Source organism: Pinus tabuliformis, chromosome 8, assembly GCF_031772625.1.
Source record: "Pinus tabuliformis cultivar Carrire ecotype Pingquan chromosome 8, CPIR1, whole genome shotgun sequence".
In the NCBI taxonomy this organism is placed as follows: domain Eukaryota; kingdom Viridiplantae; phylum Streptophyta; class Pinopsida; order Pinales; family Pinaceae; genus Pinus; species Pinus tabuliformis.
Genome location: NC_142294.1, coordinates 1,281,937,613 through 1,281,958,277, shown reverse-complemented (window position 1 = coordinate 1,281,958,277; position 20,665 = coordinate 1,281,937,613).

Sequence of the window (20,665 nt, the reverse complement as noted above, 5' to 3'; positions counted from 1 at the left end):
GCACCCTATGATGGGGCCACCTTACTTACCAACTCATCCTATGTCTTCTATGTGCCAACTAATACCATCTTATTTTACATATTCCACATCACCATGTATGTATTTCTATGTGTCACATCTAGGTTTTGCCACATGTTTTGACAAGTTTGACTTTTTTCTTGTTGGTCAAAATATTCAAAATGCCATAGATTCCTCATACAGACCATGTTTGATGCGATTCAAGTTTCTTTGGAATTGTATCATAAATATCCTCGAGATGGTGCTATTTCCATTTGATTTTGAGAAATTTTAATTTTAGGAATTTTCAAATCCTCCTAGATCAAAACTCAAGCACGAGGTGGGTCCTTTTGATAACAAATTGTTAGTTTTTGTAGCATTTGATGTGTTCTAGCCATGAATTTTGGTGGAGAGGCTAGAATACATGTATTCTCTAAAACCAAAAAATCGTTTATGGAAATTCCACCTAGATGCGACTTAATTAAAATAATTAATCATTTTTTTAATGTTTTCTAAGTCTAAACTTAGGAAATCTGATCAATTAAATGGTATTAATTAAGTCATGGTGAGAATCATCTAGAAGAAGACATGGATCGAGTTCTAGTTAATATTAGCCATCGATTATGTTTTAATCTTGGACGTTGATGTCTCAATAAGAGATTATAAGAAGAAATTTGATGGGGGTTAGAGAACACACTTGAGCCACCAGTAGTTTGAATTTACTCGCAGATCGAACTCTAGAGTAGCAACACCAAGTTGCCAAAGAGAGAGAGTGAGCTCGAAGAAATGAGAGAGGGGTAGGGATAATAAGGCTGAAGGAATATTTTCCTATTCCGGTGAGTGCATTGTAGAGAGGAAGTGAGTGCCACAGAGAGGTAATGCACATCCACGTAGAGGTAGTGTAGCGCTTCAGAGGGGAATATGTATTTTTCTAGGGAGAAGCGGTGATTCACTGCTAGAAGTCAAAGTGGGAGCCTAGAGGCCGGGAGATTCCATATTAAAGACATCAACTGATTAGATAGAAAGAGAGACACAATTTCGAGTTATGGGATGCAGTACTGCGTAGGCTGACACAAGGACTGCACAGTGCAAACAGAGAGTGGCTCACCTTGAGCCATGGCCAATGTCAGATCACTAGTGGGAGAGAGAGTTTTCTCACTAGACTTATTGTCAGTCATTTCTCTATATGGATTGCTAGATTTGAGCATCCATAGTTTTGTACTTAGATTTACTAGTGCATAATAATAAAACCCTCAGTTGCTGCACTGATTTTCTCGAGTTGGGTTTTTTCCGTGGAATTAGTCCAAAAATAAACGTGTATTTGTGTGTGTGTGAATATATTCTTCCAGCATTATTTTTCTGTTGCAGTATTTTTTTCTATATAATACTACCTAAGCACCCACGGGGGATTTGAACCGGTGACCTATCGCAAGGAATGCCTTAACAATGCACCCATTCATCGTCAATCCAAAGCCTCGTAGGCTCTGCTGTAGTATTTTATTTGTGAAGGTTTCAGTGTATTAGTTTCGATATTTACCATAGAACAGAGCAAATAATTTGTTCAATTTATTTAACAATAGAAGAAACGTAATTAGTTGTTGTAGTCGGATTCAGGGTTTTCTGAATTTTCACATGGTATTGGTGCATAGATCGTAATCCAAAGAGCTCAATAGTAGAAGGGAAGAGGAATTTGGAAGCTCTTCTTAGGCAGTAGTTCGAAACCCTCAGAGGCAACACTGTTCCTTTGGCCAAGAGGGTCGTGTTTTTGAGGAAAGGTCTATTTCTCTGAGAGAGTTGACAAAGAAATTAGATTTTCTAGATCAAAGGGTACCAAAGGAAGAGGGAGCAATAATATTTTCCTTATATAACAGATCTTTAGCTAGGATGCAGTTATTTTGTAGCAGTTTTCTAATGAAAAATAACGTCATGAGGAAGGAAGAGCACACACTTAGGGAATTCATTTCTCATGGAACTTCTAGTCCAGAAGTTCAATTATTCCCATCAGAGGAGTAGTATATGTGAGCATATTTTCCCACTCCAGCAGGGAGTGCATAGAGCCAGTCAGCAGCTGTGCAGAGGAGAAGAGGAGGGATTCAACTTTTTGAGGAGATGACATCAACAGGGTTGAGAGATCAGGATCGGTTGGAGGGAGCCTCCAAATATGTGATCTGGAAGGCAAGAATTTCTTGTCTTCTAGATGAATATGAACTCAAAGCCTACATTAATAATGTGGTGGGTTTACCCACAGATGTAGATCTGTTGAAGACCTACAAGAAGGAGATGGTAAAATAAAAGAAGTTGATTCTCTATGGGGTTCAAGATCACATGGTGTCTCACATAGTTGGAAAAGATACTGCCCAACAAATGTGGGAGGCTCTTGCTACAATATACGAGGGATATTCCGATCAACGAAAGATGTGTCTTGAGGAGAAGTTGAGATGCACGAGGATGTAGAAACTGGAGCACATAGACCCCTTCCTAACAAGGCTTCGGGATGTCTAGGATCATATGTCTACAGTAGGGTCAGTGCCCCAACCTACAAAATGGTTGTGGTTAGGTCTCAATAGCATTTTTGAAGACTGGAAGGTCTTCGTCCAAAGTATTCTGGGTAGAGAAAAGTTGCTAGAGTGGGATCAAATGTGGGCTGATCTACAACACTAGGAGATGAGGCGAGATTTGGTGAAGAGCACAATCAGTGGCACTAGCAGCAGCAATGGGACGAAGCAAGTAAAGGAAGAAGAAAATGTGGCCCTAGCATCAAAGGAGCAACAAAAGCAGTGCAGGAGAAAGAAGGACATTTCCAAGGTCAAATGATTCAAATGTGGTCAGCCAGGCTACTACAACACTCAATTTCCTCTCAGAAAGAAGGAAAAAGAGGAGAAGTAGGATTAGCAAGCTGCGTCCACAGATATTGACAGGCTGTCCTCCATATTGTAGGAAGAGTTTTCCATGATCACTGATATACCTCCAGGAGAGAGGTAGGGTGATTTGGTTTTGTAGCCCCAGAGAGCTACAAGATGGTAATGATTCTTAAGGAGGTCCACCTCATGAATACATACCTTTCTATGGGAGCCCATAACATGCCATAGCAGGATGGACTAGTGACAGATGGTGTAGTTATATGCCAGATTGATAGATGCAGTGGCTATTAGGATTCAGATACTGGGAAACACAATGCAGTTGGCACATAGCAAATTCAGAAGTAACACATAGGCTTTAGTGACAATGCAGAGTCTAGCAATAGTTAGGACATAGGTTATAGATGCATAATACTAATCATAATTGGTTCATTATTTTGGATGCTTTTCATTTGCAGTTGCAATAACAACAGATGAGAGCGAGTTGCAGTGTAGATGTAGTAGTTGACAACAATTCAATAGGGTCAACACCAACACAAATGCAACTCATATCAGATTTGTGCAGTAGTGATGGGCATAGTAGCAAAAAATCAATAGCGTGACATGAGGTGGTGCAGAGACATGGTGTTTCTTTAGTGGGTTGCAGCCCTAGAACACATTCCTCGCTAAGAGGGAGTGTTAGTTTTTGTAGCATCAGATGTGTTCTAGCCATGAAATTAGGTGGAGAGGTTAGAATACATGTATTCTCCAAAACCCATAAATCTTTTCTAGAAATTCCACCTAGAGACAACTTAATTAAAATAATTAATCATTTTTTAATGTTTCCTAAGTCTAAACTTAGGAAATTTGATTAATTAAAGGGTATTAATTATGTCATGGTGAGAATCTTCTATAAGAAGACATGGATCGAGTTCTAGTTAATCTTAGCCATCGATTATGTTTTAATCTTGGTTGTTGATGTCTCAACAAGAGATTATAAGAAGAAATTCGATGGGGGTTAGAGAACACACTTGAGCCACCAGTAGTTCGAATTTACTAGCAGATTGAATTCCATAGTAGTGTTGAGTTGCCAAAGAGAGATCTAGTGAGCTTGAAGCAGTGAGAGAGGGGTAGGGATAGTAAGGCCGAAGAAATATTTTCCTATTCCAGTGAGTGCATTGCAGAGAGGGATTGAGTGCCAAAATGAGTCAACGTAGAGCCATGTAAAGGCAGTGTAGTTCTTTAGAGGGGAATCCGTATTTTGATGGGGAGAAGTAGTGATTCACTACCAATAGCTAGAGTGGGATTGAAAAGGCTAGGAGAGTCCATCTTCCAGACAAAAGCTGATCAGATAGCAAGAGAGATGTAGTTCCAAGTTGTGGGACACAGTATTGCGTAGGCTGATGCAGGGACTATGCAGAGGTAGCAGAGAGCAGCTCATCTTGAGCAAAGGTCAGTGTCAGATCGCCAGTGGGAGTGAGATTTTTCTCACTAGACTTATTGTTAGTCATGTCTTTGTATGGATTTCTATATTTGATCATCCATAGTTTTTTACTCAGATTTGCCATTGCATAATAATAAAACCCTTAGCTATTGCACCGATTTTCCTGAGTTTGGATTTTCCGGGGACTTAGTCCAAAATTAACTATGTATTTGTGTGTGTGTGTGCATCTATTATTCCAACATTATTTATCTTCTACATTATTTTATTTGTGAAGGCTGCAATGTATTAGTTTCAATATTTACCATAGAAGACAGTAAATAATTTGTTCATTTTATTTAACAATAGAAGAAACGTAATCAGTTGTTGCAGTAGGATTCGAGGTTTTCCAATTTTTCACATTAACACCAGGAAATATTTTAAAGTAGTGGAACAAATGTTAACTACTATGAGTTTTCCTAAAGGAAAGGTGTGGTCTTATGATCCTCATCACATAATTTAAAATAGAAGAAAGAAAATTTCAGTCATCTCCATATGAACGTAAAAACCAACATAACATTGAAATATTATAAAATAGATATTCATGCATAGAGGAGGATGAAATCCTAGAATAACCAACTACTAAAGGAATCGTGGAAAAACAATATATATAAATGGATACCCCTATACCTAAATAGAAAGATACAAATATGATCATATTAGACCATTTAGAAAATGACTCATACACTAAATCTCTTAAAAAGCCTAGAATTGAAGAAGCAAATTCATCAATAGAGCCAACAAAGGCTTCTAATCAACCAATAGGGGATGCTATTTATAAAGAACTTGGTTTTAAGTTGGCTTTCTTGAGTCTTGAGGTAGAGTCTTCTTTTGTAGCCTGAGTTGGAAAAAGGGCCTTCAAAGTCAAAACATCAACAAGATGATAAGATTCATTCTCAATTCTTGGACATAAAAGAGAATATTTTAGAAGTTAAAGTTTATTTTTCAACTCAAATATGGGTATGCCAAATGGCTCCATCTTAAAATAGGCTACTCCCTGTGATAGGTTTTGAAAAGGATCGATTGAGGTTGGATCTCATATAACCTAAGTTCCAAATTATACAGATAATTCGAGACTTTCAAGCCATAAATGTGTCCATTAATTTGAAATGCATCAACATATTGGATAAAGTTGACCTCCGTAGATAAACCACATAAATATTGTACAATGAATTGGACACAACTGCATTGGACCTGGATAAAGAAAATTTGTCAGTTGCTAAAGTCACAAATCAATTGAAGCAGGAATTTTTTTTTTCTCCAGAGCCAAGCCAATGAAAATAAAAGAGTTACAGGGGTGGGTTATAAAGTTGGGAGTAAATAGTACAGATGTGGAGTCTACCAAGGCATTGATACAATCAAATGTTATGAAACCACCTCACAAAACACAAGAAAAGATAGATCAATGACTTAAAAATTATCCTCTTTGAGGGGGAAACATCCTTTGCATTACATAAATGAACAATTCTTGGATCATACAAATGATAAGACCTCCTTAGTATATATAGGAGTTTAAGGGGTCACAATATAATCAGAGCCTACATAACAATAATAATGTAAGGGCACACCAATAACAATAGTGGGCTTCTATGGGGCACACCAATAACAATATGGGGGATACATGGGCACAACAATAACAATAGGGGGCTACACTAAGAATAACAATAAGGGTGATACAATAGTATTATAGGGACCTCACATTCCTCTATCCTTCAAAAAAGTGTTGTCCATGCACGCTTGAGTAGTTCCTGGATGCTTTTGTATAAAATTCTCATCCTCCCATGTGGAATATTTAGCAGGTAAGTTCTTCAACTCACTAAGATACTCTGAAATGAATTGATTCTGTGGCTTTCAAGTTCTTGATTTTTTTAATGCTTTAGGCTCAAATATGATTTTTCCTCCTTTTTCAATTTCTAGAAGCTCTATTTCAATTGGGAGCTTGTCACCTAATAATCTTCTTTAAGCATGAAACATGGAAAACTGGATGTACTTGGGAAGATGTGGGCAACTCCAATTTGTATGCCATAGTACCAATTGTTGGGAAAAATATTTGCAGGGGGGGAATCAATATTTAAAAATCACTTAAACTTTTCTTTTCTTACTCATATTTCTATACACAACTTTACTGAAAGGAACCTACGTATGCACACAACTGTTATGCAGACAACTAGCGTATATCCAGTTAACTTAACTTTTCAGTTAATTCATCATATGTTTAACTTGAACCAATGCATTAATACTTCTTTAGACATTAATTAAATAGTAAACATGTGAAATAAGAACAAAAGAAACCATCACACATAAAAATACATCAACACACATGAACACCGAGATTTTTAGGTGGAAACCCAATGTGGGAAAAAACCATCGATGTTGTCATCTCTATATTCTTTTTATTATAAAGAAATACTTCTTACAATATTGTACTGGTGCAGACTCATACCAGCACACAAGAACCCACCTACCGAAGGATACAACCTTCTCTTGTTCTCTAGCACCCATTGGAAGGGAGCTCCAACCCCTTGATCTCATTTATTGACACCCACTAGAAGGGAGATCCTACCCCCTGATCTGATTTACCAGCTACCATTGGAAGGAAGTTTCAACTCCCTTATTGAAGGCTCCAACCCTCAATACCACCATGGACAATGTTTCATAGTTTTTCACACTAGATCCACCTGATGCAAAACATCACAACTTGTAGGCCACGTTTCATCAAATTTTTAGACTGGACCCACTACCATCATTTAAGCCCAATACAAAATATCAAAAATGAAACTGATCATTGCAAAAAATCACTCAATCATCGAGCCAACTAAACCAACTGAGACCTAAATCAATCAACTTATTCTCAAACAACTAAAGGAGTTAAATCATTATAATCAGAATTCCAATATTGAACTCAAACACTACATAAAATCACTGAAACAATTGAAAAAACTGATAAATAAAATGTCAGAATATATACGCTACTTTACTTCATAAAATCCACGTGTATACACAACTTCCTTGAATCAAACATGCGTACATATCTCAAAACATTGAACCTTGAAATTAAATCACTATAAGTTTGAAATAAACACTAAGTTACACCCTGAACCACTAAATTTATTTGAAATAATCATAGAATCATCACAGATCTTTAATCACACATAGCTAGCAGTATCATCACTCTTCAATCAAAAAATTCAACTTCAATCATCACTGTTAAACCTAGATCATCAAGTAAGACTTCATTAACAGACAACAGAAAAACAACAAGAATAATTAGACTGATCAGGGATCTTATTTAACAAAACCCTAACTTATATACACACTTCCCACAAAACACTTACATGTGTATACACACTTTTCAAGAATCAAACCCGTGTATAGATCTGAATCGATACGTGACTTACCGACATTCAACTCACATATGTACGTGCCTTTCAGGTTATCAAACCCACGTACAGATCTACAATTATTGACTTAAGGCTTCGCTGCACATTAAATGTTAAGAACAAACCCATCTCTCAACATACATAATAAAACAAGCATTGGAAATAAATATTATAGATCAAATCAATCCATTATCAATATGGTCATTTTAGATCTATTGGATTTGATCCATCATCAAATTCCTAGGTGGATACTTAGTTTCATATCAAAATATTCATTAATATCCCATTACATGCACACTTGCTTTAGATATGACTATGGAATGTTCATTACTTGCACACACAAACACTTTGATCTTAATATCCTTATATATCTTAGCCATTATCCAATACCATAGGTCAAAACCATACTAATGTCGATGGTATTCTTTGACAAGATCAAATATCCATTGCTGGGATCAATACTATGGGTCAATACCATGGTAAATACCCTTGGTATTTAAAATACCATGGTTCGGAAACTATACGCTCTTTTTTTTATCCATACCCATGTATGTACACAAATTTTCTTCATAGAACCCGTGTATACTTCTTCAAACTTCATCTTTATCATTCCTCTATCTCTGAACTGATATTCCTTTTCTATTGCATTTTTAGTCCTGAACACTCATCCTGCTACTAGCAGGTTGACATGTTTATTAAGTAGGTTTCCATCATGGACAACACATTTGTCATAATGCCAACAATCTCCCCCTTTGGACTTGATGGAAATCACTTTGGTGTTTGGTCACCACCACCTGTAGATACTTGTAAACATATCTGCAAATATACCAAGCATTCTCCAAACACCAAGATTCTCTCTCCCTTTGACATTGAGGGAAAACGGTTGGCTAATGCTAAATGAAGGCTCCTCTTTCCTTGTAGAGATAGAGCATTATTGATATGCACTATATACTAACCATGCTCCCCCTTAGCACATGCTAAAACTTCTGAAGGATTTGAAGTACATGACTCTGTGAATCAACTAAATGTGAATTTTCTTATCACCAAGGACACATGCTTACATTGATCACCCAACATAGTGGGGTTTTAAATTACATCACATACCCAAAAAGATGGGATTACATGACTTGACCACAATAGTCCATACATGACTGAATTTTATAATGATAGGTATTTACATGACCTTTACATCAAGTGACAGATATGGCATTTACAACCAAAAAGACCTCAATAAGACCATGATAGTCATCAACAATTATCATACACCATATAACATATACACCTTAAGCATATGTCAACAATAACATGCATATCAACTTGTGATCAAGTATACAACGATCAACTCATCCTCTTGACCTTATCAAGGCTAACTTTCTTTTTCCCTTTATAGGAATAGACTCAATCAATGTTCATCAAAGAAACATATTTTTTCATGCATCAATCAACATATGTGAGAACCCAATATATCATCATAAAGTAAGATAGGGAAAATTAGCATCATTCCTTAACATCATCAATATGTGACTAAGTATGGCATGTCTCCAAGTATCATTTAGCATATGTCTTCATGAAACCTACAACAACATCATTCTCTTGGCCCATTTTCTTCACGCAAGAAGAACTATCACAATAATGCCACTTTCAACATGCAACTTAAGTAATCATCCATAATATCCTTATCTGTAATTCACCCATCAATGATATCCCATGATATAGAGATATTAGTATGTGTCTAGCTTCTCATCAATAACAAACCATGAGCTCACCATTATTTATCAAAATTTGTTAGTAACTCATCTCCTTAATATCATCAATAGAAATAATCCTCAAACAATATACCATGTGCAGCATAGCATGTACATGTGAGAACCAAGTACTATAGGCATCATCATCCATAATTGCACCATATGCAATTTATGCATCTTTGAAGGCATAATGACAACAACATAAAAGTAATGAGTGACACTCATCATCATCAAGTAATGAGATTGTATAATCAAGCTCTATTTATCTCCTTTAACTTAAGAAGATCAACATGTAAGAAATGTACCATATGCATTATCATCATAAATCTGATCAGTAGCATCATAACGATTATGTGGCTTAAGAAATACATAAGTATCATCCATTATTTCATCATAGGAAACCCATGACAACAAATTTCAACAACATGAGTATCTTCAGAAGCATCATTAATATAAGCATCGTTAAGTAACAAGAAATTCTCAAGTAATCATAATGCCAATAATGCACTATTAGAATCATAGAAAATGCTCCCCCTGAACTTGTGCCAATTTTTCACTGTCATGTCTAATAACATCAACTCATATATCAGTAATGACATCAAAGTATCTTCATCAATTGGTTATTCATTAAGCCAAATCCACTTCTAAATAGCATCAATAGATTGTAACCATCAATCATTGGAACAACAAAGCCAAATAATAATTGTCTAAAGCATATCAGAGCCTTTTCCTGAGTTTGTCCCATTGTTTCTTCATCATAGCAAAACATACGCTATTTTTTAGATAAGAACTCATGTATATACACTACTTGTCTTTATATGATCCACGTACATAAAGTAAAATATTGAAACTTCATAGCTTCATCTCCCCCTGAGTCTCTACTGTACATACCTGTTCACTATTACTACACCAGATGCACTATCAGTACTATAAGAAACATGGATATCAAAACAATCATGGGTATCATCATCAAGACAAAACATGTATTTCTACCCCTCAGATTATACATCACTGATCCTGAGGACCTGGGAATCATCTTTTTCTATTATGGGTCATGTACCTCGCATCACTTCTACAATCACTATTAGAAGTATTCTTTTAAGAATAATGAACTAAAATGGGCACCATCTTCTTTTACTCTTATTCTAAATCCTCCTCATATTTGTAAGAATTTAGTTCTTCAAGTACATATAATTTGTCTAGGTTTTATACCCTCTTGCTATGACCTTTATAGATTCTTCATTTATAACTTTGCATTTGGTTGATGTAAACACAATTAAATTTCCTTTATCTGCCATTTGACCTACACTTAGAATATTGTTCTTTAGCCCTTGAACTATTAATGTATCAACTGCTCCTCTATGTTTATTAACTATGGCTCTACCCTTTCCCATAACTTTTTCTGGAGAATTATTTCCAAGAATAACATTGTTAGGTCCCTATAATACTAGTGATTACCTCATTACTATTGTAGTTGTATCCCTTATTAATATTGTTGTGCCCCTATTGTCCCCATATTGTTATTACTGTGCCCCATAGAATCCATCTATTGTTATTTTTGTGGCTTTATATTATTATTGTTAGGTCGGCTGGGTTATATTGTGACTCCTTAGACTCCTATATATAGAAAGGAGATTTTGTCATTTGAATCATCCAAGAATTGCTCATTCGTGTAATGTATAGGAGGTTTCCCCCTCGAAGAGGCATAATTCTAAGGCATTCAACTATCTTTTCTATCTTTTTATGAGCTGGTTTCATAACATTTGGTATCAGAGCTTTGGATTTTAGGGTTTCGTTGCTCCAAATAGGTCATCATTGTATTTTCACTATAATTTTTTTTTTTTGCGATGTTTCAAAAGCTAAAAAAAACCCATTTGAGAAAAAATATCATTGAACCTTGGTTCCAAAGTTCAGTGCTTTTCGCACTATATTTGTGGAGATATGATATGAGGAAGTTGGTCTTTTTGTAGACTCCTCAATTACATTCCAAACAGGTGACCTGGGGAAAATCGTCATAACTTTCTCTCTGAGCATCGGATTGAAATTTCGTAAGAAGGCACAGAAGAGCATGGACTGTTGTTTCTTGTATATATCTTTTAGAGCCAAAGGTCAAAACAGTGACTCGTGGCACGTCATACAAGTTTTCTCTACTAAACTAATCTATATTCAGGTCACTGTGGGAGATTTGGCATAACTCTTCCCTGGAGAATCCAATTTGGATAAGATTGGTGGCATTGGAAAGAGGACGTAGAGGGATACTGTAGGTCATAATTTCATAACTGGATGATCCGAAATTACAGAGATACATTAGATTCAATATCAAGCTCCTACAAAGTGAAAAAAGGTGTGTAGTTTTTTTTTTAAATTTTTGCATAAGCTTGGTTTGAAAAATTAGTTTGAAGGAATTCAAAGGGGCATAGTAAAGCATTATTATCGGTAATTGATGCCCCGAGGAAAGAAAATAGAAACACCTAGTAAGCAACCTGAAAGCTCTAGCATGACTCGTGAAGAAGAGGAAGAAATGCAACATGATATATCAAAATTACGAGACCAAGTGCAACAAGTGTCACTTGGACAAAAAGCAACAGAATCTAAGATGGATGGTTTAAAGAAAGGTGTAGAAGCTAATATGGATTGTTTAAAGACATGCATGGAAGATTTGAAGAAAGATTTGACAAAGTTTCTACAAGAAATTCTTACTAATGGTGAAAGGGTAGTAAAGGAAACTCATGATGAGAACAAAAGAAATGTTAATCATGATTTCATAGACTCTAATGTTGGATCAAAGACTCACCATATTCCAAAAATTGATATGAGGAAGTTTGATGGTAAGGATACTGCAACATGGATATTACAGATGGAGCAATTTTTCGATCTCAATAATGTGCAAAACACACAAAAGGTACATATTGCAACTTTAGATTTGTAACCAAATCAGTTTGTATGGTATCAATGGCTTTGATCTCATAAAAAAATTATCATTTTTGCAATTTTTACGGAAGAATTGACAACACATTATGAGGATACAAAAAGCAACACTTTTTTTAGCCAATTGATAAGTCTCAAACAAAAGGGTTCAATAATGGAGCACATTGAGGAGTTCCAAAAATTGAACATAAGGGTAAAAAATATTCCAGAGGAGCATAGGATTGATGTGTTCATAGGGAATTTAAAGGATAATATCCAACATGATGTTCACCTTTGGGAACCTCATTCATTAGAGAAGGCATTCAAGTTAGCAAGAAAAATGGAAAGCAAAATTATGGCAACCAGGAAGCATACCACTCACAACTATAAAGATGGAAGTGTTGTTGTCCCTAGTCTTCCACAACCTATAAGGTTGACACCACAACAATTGGAAGAAAAAAGAGAAAAAGGGCTTTGTTAAAGTTGTGATAGCAAATACACTAAAGGTCATAAGTGTGCTAAGAAGAAATTGTTCTACATAGATTGTGAAGGGGAAGAAGAAAAGGAGCAAGAAAGGTCAAAAGAAGAGGATATACTCCAGGAACAAAGCCTAGATAAAGAAGAAATGAATCCAACCATATCTTGTAATGCATTGGCTGGAATTACCACTCCTCAAACCATCAAGATAGAAGGACAAATCAAGAAGAAAAAGGTAATAGTGTTGATTGATTCAGGAAGTACCCACAATTTTATTCATTGTAAGATAGCAAAAGAATTGAATTGCTTTCTATATCCAGCACCAAAGTGTCAAGTGATGGTTGCAAATGGAGGAACGATAAATTGCTCTAGAAAGTGCCATAATATCAAGCTATCAATGGGAGAATATGTATTGACTAGCCCAATGCTTTCCATTCCAATGGGAGGTGTTGATGTTGTACTAGGATTCCAATGGCTACAATCCTTGGGTAAAATAGCTTTTAATTTTCATGAAATTTTTTGTGGAAGTAAAGGAAGTTGAATTAAGGGGTATTGCAGGGAAATCGAGAAAGATAATCAGCTCTAACGGTATGACAAAGCTTCTAAATAAAGAACAAAGAGGTGTAATTGAACAATTATATTCGCTAGATGTTTCCACATCAGAATCATCTATTTCTCCAGATCTACAAAAAGTCTTGGACAATCATTCCAAGGTATTTGAGACTCCCAAAGGTCTCCCACCTATTCGTGATCATGATCATTCTATTCATTGGATTCTAGGAAGTGTTCCTCCAAACATTAGGCCATACAGATATCCCTATGCCCAAAAGAGTGAAATTGAACGTATGGTTGCAGAAATGCTATAGGCTGGTATAATTCAACCTATTCAAAGTTCTTTCTCTACTCCAGTAGTATTGGTGCACAAGAAGGATGGATCATGGTGCATGTGTACCGATTATAGGGAGCTCAACAAGCTCACTATTAAAGATAAGTTTCCCATTCCTGTCATTGATGAATTACTAGATGAATTGCATGGATCAATTTACTTCACCAAGTTTGATGAATTCCATTTTCAAACCCACCCTTAGAAAATTTGTGTTATTATGTTTTGATGATATACTAATCTATAGCAAGTCTTGGAAGGATCATGTTGAACATGTTGATAGGGTGCTACAACTATTGGAGGAGAAACAATTATATGCAAAAAGATCTAAATGTTTCTTTGGAGTACAAGAGGTGGAATATCTGGGTCATATTGTATCTCATGAAGGAGTTAAGGTATACCCTAGCAAAATTAAAGCCATTAAGGAATGGAAAATCCCCACATCAATAAAGCATCTGTAAGGATTTCTCGGGTTGACAGGGTATTATCACAAGTTTTTAAGAATTATGGGAGAATAGCAGCACCTATAACAACATTATTGAAGAAAGATGCATTTTCATGGACTCCAGAAGCAATAAATGCCTTCGAACATCTTCAAGAGGCAATGTGCCAAGCACCGGTCTTAGCTACACCGGACTTCACAAAGACCTTTATTGTGGAATGTGATGCTTTAGGAAATGGAATTGGTGCTGTTTTAATGCAAGATGAAAGACCCATTGCTTTTGAAAGTCATCCAATCAAGGGAAATTTTTTACACAAAACTATTTATGAGAAGGAAATGTTGGCAATACTACATGCACTTAAGAAATGGCAACCCTACCTAATGGGAAGACACTTCAATGTAAAAACGGATCATGAGAGCCTTAAATACTTTTTAGAACAAAGATTATCCTCTGAAGAGCAACAAAAGTGGGTCACAAAGATGTTGGGTTATGACTTTGAAATCATCTACAAAAAAGGGAAGCAAAATGTTGTGGCAGATGCACTCTCAAGAAAGGATGAGGATGTGGAAGCATTGTTGTGCGCAATTTCTATTATACAACAAGATTGGATAAATGAAGCAAGGGAGGAATGGAAGAATGATGAAGAAGTGTGAGCACTTATTAAAAAGTTACAACAAGATTCCAGTACATCTGATATATTTAGCTGGCAAAATGATTCCTTATGGTACAAAGATCGCTTATACCTCTATAAGAATTCCCAACTCAAACAAAAGATTCTTATGGAATTGCACACTTCTCCCTTAGGAGGGCACTCAGGATTTTTAAAAACTTACCATGGGGTTAAGAAGGAGTTTTTTTGGGATGGCCTTAAATCGGATGTTCAAAAGTTTGTGGCAGAATGTTTGGTTTGTCAACAAAATAAAGTTGAAACAATTAAGACCTCGGGTCTATTACAACTTTTATCCATTCCAAGCCAACGTTGGGAGGAGGTTTCAATGGATTTTATCACAGGTTTACCCAAGTCTGAGGGAAAGAGTGTCATCATGGTGGTAGTTGACAAACTTACCAAGTATGCACACTTTTGTGCATTATCACATCCATTTAAATCCAGTACAGTTTCTACTGCATTTATGGAAACAATTCAAAAGCTACATGGAAATCCAAAGATTATTGTAAGTGACAGAGATCCCATTTTCACTAGAAATTTTTGGACAGAATTATTTTCTTGTCTTGGTACTCAGTTAGCTCATAGCTCATCTTATCATCCTCAATCTGATGGGCAAACTTAGATAGTAAACAAATGTTTGGAAGGATATCTTAGTTGCTTCGTATCTGATAAACAGACACAATGGGTCAAATGCTTGCCTCTGGCTGAATGGTGGTATAACACTTCCTTCCATACAGCAACAAAAATGACCCCATTTATGGAACTTTATGGATATCAGCCACCATCCATCACAACATATTTAGAAGAAAATTCTAAGGTTCAAGCAGTGGAACATCACATCGAACATCAACAACAAGTCCTCCAACTCTTAAAGGATAACCTCGTGTTGGCACAGAATAGAATGAAACAATAGGCCGATCAACATCGCAGCGAAAGAAGTTTTTATGTAGGTGATTGGGTATTCCTACGGCTACAACCATATAAACAAATGTCCCTCAAGCAAGCTAAGAAGGATAATAAATTATCACCAAAGTATTATGGTCTGTACAAGGTGTTTCAAAAGATTGGTACTATGGCATACAAATTGGAGCTTCCTGCAGCTTCTCGAGTGCACCCAGTTTTCCATGTTTCATGTTTAAAGAAGCTTATAGGAAACAAGCTCCCAGTTCAAACAATATTGTCAGAACTTGATAAGGAAAAATTATATTGGAACCGGAAGCAGTCACAGAAACAAGAACTCGACAGCTACGAAATCGATCAATTTCAGAGTATCTCATTAAGTGGAAGAACTTATCCATTGAAGATTCCACATGGGAGGATGAGAATTTGTTACAGAAGCATCCAGAACTACTCAAGCGTTGAGGACAACACATTTTTGAAGGAGAGGGGCATGTTAGGTCCCTATAATACTAGTGATTACCACATTACTATTGTAGTTGTATCCCTTATTAATATTTTTGTGCCCCTATTGTCCCCATATTGTTATTACTATGCCCCATAGAATCCCTCTATTGTTATTTTTGTGGCTTTATATTATTATTGTTAGGTCGGCTGGGTTATATTGTGACTCCTTAGACTCCTATATATAGAAAGGAGGTTTTGTCATTTGAATCATCCAAGAATTGTTCATTTGTGTAAGGTAAAGGAGGTCGCCCCCTCGAAGAGGTAGAATTCTAAGGCATTCAACTATCTTTTCTATATTTCTGTGAGCTGGTTTCATAACAAACATTACCATATTGGTTTTTCTTGAGATACTCCATCTTACTCTTATCTCCAGTCATGTGATAAGAGCATCTACTATCTATGTACCATTTATCTTCTTCTTCAAATGAGCAGAGAGAAACACCACACCTTATTTGTTCTTCTTCATTTTGCTGAGAAATGTTGGTGGATCCAACTTTTTTAGTTCTCCTGACATCAATATTCTTATTTGGTTTCTTACCATGTTGTATGAGGCGATCAATAGATTTGTTCGTGCATTCTTTTTCTACATTCCCAAACTTGTTATAATCATAACATATTATATTAGTAGAGCAATCATAATATTTCTGTTTCATATTCCTTCTATTGTAATCAATGTCTTTGTGACCAAATATATTACATTGAAAACAATATCCCTTAAAGAAGCCTGAGTACCTGGAAGCTGATGATATTTTTGTGAAGCAATTATTTTCTTGTGATTGAAACAATCTACTTCTGCAATTGGTTGCAACGTGTCCATAATTATGACATATAAATCATTCAACATTATTAATCAAAGGAGAGAATCAATTAACATTTCTATATTTAGTAGTAAATGCTTTTCTTTGAAGATTCACTTTTCTTGGTTGTTGATCATGTTGAATTTTTATCTCTTTTTTTATCATTTTAGGTTTTTCATTGTTACCCTTTAAATTCCTTGCATCAACTTGTGAACTAGATTCTCCTTCAACAATTTCATGAAAACTAAGACCATATTTGATGGCGGGAGACCTTTGACTACTAATAATATTATCCAAAATCTTGGTATTATCTTCAAATCTCAAATGTTTATCTTTTTCTTCTAATTTACCTTTTAGAATATTTACCTCAACCTCCATTCTTTGATATTGTTTTTCCTTTTCTAGATATTGCTTCTTCATACCTTCTACAACCCTTCTTCCTTCTTCTATTTGCTTCCTTAATTTGAGAATCTCTTCTTTCAGTCCATTGTCTTGTTCTTCAAATGCTTGAAGTAGTTCTTCATTCCGCTTATCTAATTTTTCAAGATCTGCTCTTAGAGAGACGATCTCAGCTTCAAGAACTTCACAATATTGTTTAGATTCCATTGAAGCTTTTACTGATTTAATATAATCCTTGTTATCATATGCCTACAACTTATCTTTAAGATTAACAATATTTTTCAAAGAGAGATCAAATTTTGTTTTAAGATCAAAAAATTCTTCTAACTTGTCTTCTTGTGAATCATCAACACCATCTGACATAACAAAGGTTGTTTCATTTTTTGATACATTGTTAGGGATAAGATTAGCGGGTAGTTCCCTTGATGAGGAATCTTCCTTTGGGATTTCTTCATGGATTTCTTGTAGCTTATCTCACACTTGTTTGCAGTTGTATAATGCATAACCTTATTTATTGTTGAATTGGGTATGATATAAAATATGTCACTCAAAGCCTTATTGTTCTTTTTCACTTCCTCGTCTGATGGAGGAATCTTGGTGTAGCCATTTCATACTAGTTACCAAACATCAAGATTCATTAGATTAGACTTCATTTTTTCTTTCCATTGTTGATAATTATCTTTTCTTAGCATAGGCATATCAACATTTTCCATTGTTTCTAACTTGCTTTGATCTTCTCCTTCTAGAGGCATCATTTTCTAATCTGTCTTCTATTTAGATTTCTTACTTTCACTTTTACCCATGAGTGAAATTTCAATTGTTTCACTGTCATCATCGCTATCATTATTTCATAGACAAGGAAATGGATCGCAGTTAGAACAAAATCCCATACCTGATAATTCTTTGTTACTACCTTCTTCATTCTTGATCAATAGAAAGCAGAGTTATCGTAAACTTGAATATTTTGATGACATTTGTAATTGTCATTGTAGTTGATATATTATTGTCATAATTTTATGAATCCCTTCTTCAAGAAATCTTCTTCCTTCCCATCATCTTGATGGATCTCCTTCAAGCGATCAAGCTTCTTCTAAAGGACCTGCTCTGAAACCAATTGTTGGGAAAAATACTAAGAGGAAGGGGCGGAGGGGGTGAATCAAAATTAAAAAAAAACTTAAAATTTTAATTTTCTTACTCATATTAATGTATGTGACTGTTATGTAGACAACTAGCGTATATCCAGTTAACTTAAATTTTTTGTTAATTCATCATCTGTTTAACTTGAACCAGTGCATCAGTACTTCTTTAGACATTAATTAAACAATAACCATGCATAGTAAGACAAAAATAAACCATCACACATAAGAAATACATCAACACACATGAAAACTAGGATTTTAAGGTGGAAACCCAATGTGGGAAAAAACCACCTATGCTATCGACTTTGTCTTATTTTTATTATAAATAAATACTTTTTACAATATTGTACTGGTGTAGATTCATACCAACATGCAGGTACCCACTTGTAGAAGACTACAACCTTCTCTCATTCTCCAACACTCACTAGAAGGGAGCTCCAACCCCCTGATCTCATTCACTGACACCCACTAGAAGGGAACTCCTACCCCCTAATCTGATTTACCAGCTACCACTAGAAGGAAGCTTCGAATCCTTTACTGAAGGCTCCAACCCTCAATACCTTTGTGGACCATGTTTCATAAATTTTCACACTGGATCTACTTGATACAAAACATCACAACTTGTAGGCCACGTTTCATCAAATTTTCAGACTGGACCCACTACCATCATTTAAGCCCAATACCAAATATCAAAATTGAAACTGATCACTGCAAAAAATCACTCAATCATCGAACCAAATGAATAAACCAATTACTGAACCAACTAAGAACCAAATCAATCAAATTATTGTAAAAAAACTAAAGCATTTACATCACTGTAAACAAAATACCAATACTGAACTCAAACACTACATCAACTCATTAAACCAACTGAAAACCATGATGATCAATAAAATGCTAGAATATATACGCTACTTTACTTTAGAAAATATATGTGTATATCAGACTTCCTTGAAGCATTCTCATGTACAAATCTCAAAACATGGACCCTGAAACTGATCACTTTCATTCTAAAACAAACATTGTGTTACAACCTGAACCACTGAATTACTCTTAAATAATCACTGAATCATCATAGATCTTCAATCACATACAACTAGTAGCATCATCACTCTTCAATCAAACAAGCATCATCACTCTTCAATCAAACAATTAAACTTCAATCATCATTGTTAAACTGAGATCATTATGTAATACTTCATTGGTAGACAACAAAAAAATAACAAGACTAATTAGATTGATCAAACATCTTATTCAACAAAACCCTAGCTTATATATATGCTTTCCACAAAACACTTTTGCGTGTATAAGCACTTTTCAGAAATCAAACCCGTGTACATATTTGAATCAATATGACTTACCAGTATTAAACTCGCATATGTACGTGCCTTTCATGTTATCAATCCCGTTTACAGATATACAATTATTGACTTAAGGCTTTGCTATACATCACACCTTCAAAACAAACCCATCTCTGAGCATACATAATAAAACAAGCGTCAGACATAAATATTACAGATCAAATCAATCCATTATCAATATGGTCATTTCAGATCTATTGCATCTGATCCATCATCAAATTCTCAGGTGCATACTTAGTTTTAGATCAAGCTATTCATTAATAGCCCATTACATGCACACTTGCTTCATATCTGACCATGAATTTTTCATTACTTGCACAAACAAACACTTTGATCTTAATCTCCTTATACAGCGTAGCCATTATCCAATACTATAGGTAAAAAACATACTAATGCTGATGGTATTCTTTGACGGGATCAAATATCCATTGCTGGGCTCAATACTATGGGTCAATACCATGGTAAAGACTCTTGGTATTTAGAATAAATTTACGTGCTTTTGCTTCTCCATACTTGCGTATGTACACGACTTTTCTTCACAAAACCCACGTATAATTCTTCAAACTTAATCTTTATCATTCCTCTATCTCTGAACTAATATTCCTTTTCTGTCACATATGTATTGTCCTAGATACTCATCCTGCTACCAAAATGTTGGCATGTTTATTAAGTAGGTTGCCATCAAGGACAACACATTTGTCATAATGCCAACACCAATATTTTGCAACACCTTGTAAGGACCATAGTAC